This window comes from Amphimedon queenslandica, unplaced genomic scaffold, assembly GCF_000090795.2.
Source record: "Amphimedon queenslandica unplaced genomic scaffold, v1.1 AMPQUscaffold_12934, whole genome shotgun sequence".
Taxonomy (NCBI): Eukaryota; Metazoa; Porifera; class Demospongiae; order Haplosclerida; family Niphatidae; genus Amphimedon; species Amphimedon queenslandica.
The window spans coordinates 8,989-13,816 of NW_003546830.1; the positions used below are offsets into that span (position 1 = coordinate 8,989).

Here is a 4,828-nt window from a genome sequence, read left to right on the forward strand (position 1 = left end):
AATAAGATACTGCTCTGGATTACGTGCTGGGCTTGCTTCTAACTGTATTTCTAACACATGGACAAGGTTGCTTGCTTTTTTATTATCAGTTACTTCTAATACTACATGCATCTCTTCTTTAGTTTGTTGTGGTATTAGTCCTTCAGCATACAGTGCATCAGTTACATTGTATAGATTCACTTTAATAGCATGAGCTAATTTATCTGAATGAGTCCTTAATATATCCTTTGGATTACCTGCAGTAGTGTATCAGTTATTGAGTGTTGTATTAAGTAAGTTTTTACCTGATGTACTGCTAGTAACAGGTTTATTAGTTGCAGAAACTGATGATGATACAGTAGATACTACTGGTACAGTACTAGTAGGAGCATCAGTATTACCTATTATACATTTAATATAATTATTAAAATAAATACATGATCATACCTCCTGTACATTGATGTACTTGTAACTGATCATTAATAGTTTGTAATAAATTGATCTCTTCTCTTTTAGTCAATGCATTGAGTATATCTCTCCATGTTGCTGTAGGATTCTTTTTTAACCATTTAGAGAAAAGACCTTCTTTGCTTTGCTCTTTGTCAGTTTTAAATTCTTCAATTGTTGTAATATCTTGTTGTGTCATTCCAGGTAAGAGAAGACCAAATGATTGCCAGTCAACAAGTGGTTCAAGCCATTGAAGTAATAGAAAAATATCAGGTCGATCATCAATCATAGGACCAGGATTGAGTTCAACATCTCCTGATAAGAGGAGGAGGAGAAGTAAAGCCAAATAGTAGATCAGGTCAGAGCTACTGCCAATAGTAGCTATAGACAAGACTAATGACTGGAGGCAGTGGATCATAACAGTAACAGATAAAAGAGAAACAAAAGTAGAACTGTCTGGCTTGCTCTCTACTGCAGCTTTGAATGAGTGAGAGTGGCGGCTATTAGCTGGTCTACTTAGCTGGTCTACTTAGCTATTAGCTGGTATACTTGCTCTCCAGCTTTGAATGAGTGAGAGTGGCGGCTATTAGCTGGTCTACTTAGCTGGTCTACTTAGCTATTAGCTTGTATACTTGCTCTCCATTGAGAGACATCAGAAAGTAGAACTGTCTGGCTTGCTCTCTACTGCAGCTTTGAATGAGTAACAAAAGTAGAACTGTCTGGCTTGCTCTCTACTGCAGCTTTAAATGAGTGAGAGTGGCGGCTATTAGCTGGTCTACTGGAGGCAGCTTGACAGTAGCTCCACAGTCCAATACTTGCTCTCCATTGAGAGACATCAATCATTTTGTACTATAGTATGGAAGACAATGAGATAATTAGGTATCTTAAGGTTTAGCTATTTCAGTGATATTTTACACCACAATAAACAAAGAAGGACTTTATACAGTAAAGGAAGAGGAGAAATGCTACTGTAAAGTTGGTATAACTTTCAAAAGTTTAAAAAGGAACAAGTTTTTGCAGCAGCAGGTCAGATTAACTTCAACTTCATGTACCAGTGTAAAGGATGGGTGTGTATCCAGAGCCCAAGAAAAGTGGGTGTATGTGTAACTGAACTACCGGTATCATTGAATTTTATTCATGGATCATTATCAATGTCATGTGAGAAGTATCTGGGGACTAACAGTGATCTATGAATACTTTTTATACAAATCATTACAACAGTTGGCATAATAACTGAATTTTTTCATCTCAATCATCAACAAAAATGTATGACGTAACTTAGTTAATAAAAATTCATGTATAAATTATTATTATACTGAACTTATGAATGTTTAATGTTCATTTCATACTAACGTAGCTACATGTACATAACAATATTATCAATTTACAGTTAGCAGGAGTTATTGTTCACTTCCTTCTCCTCTAAGTTCTCTCTTTCCTTCTCTTCTCTCCTCCTCCTCCTCCTCCTGGTTGTACTCTTCTCTTTGTCTTTGACTCAAGCTTTGCCAGATCAACTTCCTTCAGCAGTGTCTTTACACGTTTCTACGAGGGGCTTTAATTAGAACACTAATAAACATTGATTTCTTACGTTTAAAAAGTTAATTCTCAGTTTTCTATTAGTTTGCCTTTTGCTAGTCATTGGAGAGAGACGTCCATTTATAATTATTGATAGAAATTAATCATTTTAGCTGCAAGACAGCGATCTTTAATCTCAGTACTATACCACTATTATCAGAACATCATTATATCAGACGTCCATCTATAAATCAATATGATAAAATCTAATCATTTTGCCTGCCATGACATTTCTGTAAAATTCTCAAACTTTCTGTATCTTGTGCAAAATTTTACAAAAAATGTAAGGAATGAAAAGAAAACATATTTGGTAACATGTAACGTAGATTATCATTGCCAATAATTGTATGTGTCTACCCTCTAATCATGGTATTAGATATTAAAGTGTTATTCATATCCTTACCTACATAAGACCAGTCAGGAATATCAGTCAATGGACCATATGATGTACCAGTACGAGACATACCCATCCTAATATTAACAAAACATAAAAAAAATAAAAGAAACAGCTTTTACTTTTCTCTCCAGTTTCCTCCCGCCATGGCCAGTCCCCCAGTGTGTATCCTAGCAGTATTGACTCGCGAGATAAACTGGGGAAACGTCCTCAACACTTTGATACTGGCGGCCATTTTACCACAGGTGAGCACGTGATTTTAGTATACGGAGTCCATTTCTTCTTTGTCAGGTGTTATACGGAGGAGAGTAGAGAAAGATGTCTACTTCTTCAAGAGCCTCATCTAGACTGCAACTGTGAGAGAAAAATGGAGGAATATATTTATATCTTTTTTGTCCTCCCTCTCTCTCTTCTTTTTTATTTTTTGTGGTATTTCTGCTGATGAATGTTTCTATTTAGTGCCCACCTCTGGTAACATTGATGAAGTGTTGGAGATTACGAAATTTGACTGTCAACTGCAATTAGTGGGTGAGTGGGTGGAGCACGAGAACTTGTAGCATGAAAATAATGATCATGATGATCATTATTTTATTTTTAATTAATAGATAGAAGTAAAGTGTCAGCTATTAATGGAGAGAGGAGGGACTGTCAGTTATTAATTGGATTAATTAGATTATTAGGAGGTAATCAAGTCATGTGACCTCTTTTAATTAATAATTACTGGCACTATTATAATCCACCACTGTTGTAGAAAGTTTGAGCTGATTTTGATTAATAGTTTTAGATTTTTTAAGAATGAGTCAATTGTTGATAATTGCCCTGTACTATAGCCCATGGTTTTTTTCAAAAAATGGCTCCAAAATCACCCCAAATTTTTATTACATTTTCTGATACATATTGATGTCCTTATGCTGTGTAGAAAGTTTGAGCTGATTCTGACTTCAATTTTTCAAGTTATGGCCATTTTAAGAAAGCGGCCAAAACCTGAAAAATGCCCAAGGCTATAGCCCATGGTTTTTTCAAAAAATGGCTCTGAAATTACCCCAAGTTTTTATTACATTTTCTGATACATATTGTTGTCTTTATGCTGTGTAGAAAGTTTGAGCTGATTCTGACTTCAATTTTTCAAGTTACGGCCATTTTAAGAAATTGGCCAAAATCTGAAAAATTCCCAAGGCTATAGCCTATGGTTTTTTCCAAAAAATGGCTCTGAAATTGCCCCAAATTTTTATTACATTTTCTGATATAGTCAGTTTCAGTTGAGTTTGACCACTGACCCACCCTTATAACTTCTTTATTATTTATGCTAGCAATTTGAAACTTGGTATAGTTGCAAAATGGGTTCTTCCGAAAATCTGTACCAATTTTGGAGTCTCTAGGTACTCTGGAAGGTTCTCAAAGGGTTCTTCCGGTCAACATGAAAGGGAGCCGCCATGATGTTTCATGACGTGAAGCTTCGTAAATATCATTTGCATCTCATTAAATATGTCAATAATCATGTTTTTATCATTTAAAAATCAAATAAAGCAAAAGGATCACTCCAGGCCAAGATATAATTGAACTAGAAGACTTTGCACTCCAGAAAGAAGTCTTTGCACTCCAGAAAGAAGTCTCACTTAGTCTGCTATACTTCTCTAAGCCTTCGTTATTTGTCTTCAACATTGCCGCTTAGAAACTCCGTTGAAATTTTGCATCTCTTGATTCTTTTTTCAGGTAAATAGCAAGCACAAAGATCCTTCATGTCAATTGCAGGGCTAGCAGTGACCAAAATAGGATAATAAACAAGTTACAACAAGAAGAAAGGAGCATGATGAAGTTTTCAGCCATTTTATTTGCGTGTGGGTGGGGCTACACGTGACGTTTTGATGATGAAAACATCCGGTCAAACTCAACTGAAACCGACTATACATATCAGTGTCCTTATGCTGTGTAGAAAGTTTGAGCTGATTCCGAGATCAATTTTTCAAGTTATGAAAATTTTTTAAAATGGCCAATTTTTGATGCCCTTATGCTGTGTAGGAAGTTATGATCATTTTACATATGTACCTGTACATACACATGTAAGTGTATTGATGTAAAGTGCCAATCAACTTTCGCTTTAAGTATTACATGTACAAGTACATGTATAGATAGGTTGCAGTAGGCGTGGCCAATTATTACATCCGCCATGTTGGAGTACAACTCGGAGTACAAGTGCAATAATAATGTCATGACTTTCGTTAAAAATTAGCTTTTTAGGAGCTAATGAGTAATGCGCTGGAACAGAAACTCTGATTGATTGATCTATGTAGCTCTGGCAGTGAGAGAAAAAAGAAATAGATGAAGCAATAGTCGACTACTCAGGCTGTGACAGCCGAGGTGACAGCTGAAGACCTGGAAACTGACTAGACTAATTAGTGCTGCAATGACTTTCACACACAACAAATACATATG

The 4,828-nt window shown here is 35.7% G+C and overlaps 1 long non-coding RNA gene across 1 annotated transcript; it reads right to left on the minus strand.

Moving 5' to 3' along the window:
- Nucleotides 1-1,883: 1,883 nt before the first annotated feature.
- Nucleotides 1,884-2,119, minus strand: LOC109586150 (uncharacterized). Its single transcript, XR_002186845.1, has 2 exons — nt 2,015-2,119; nt 1,884-1,968 (listed from the first exon to the last, which is right to left on the minus strand). It is a non-coding gene; the product is annotated as an uncharacterized LOC109586150 (long non-coding RNA).
- Nucleotides 2,120-4,828: the final 2,709 nt, after the last annotated feature.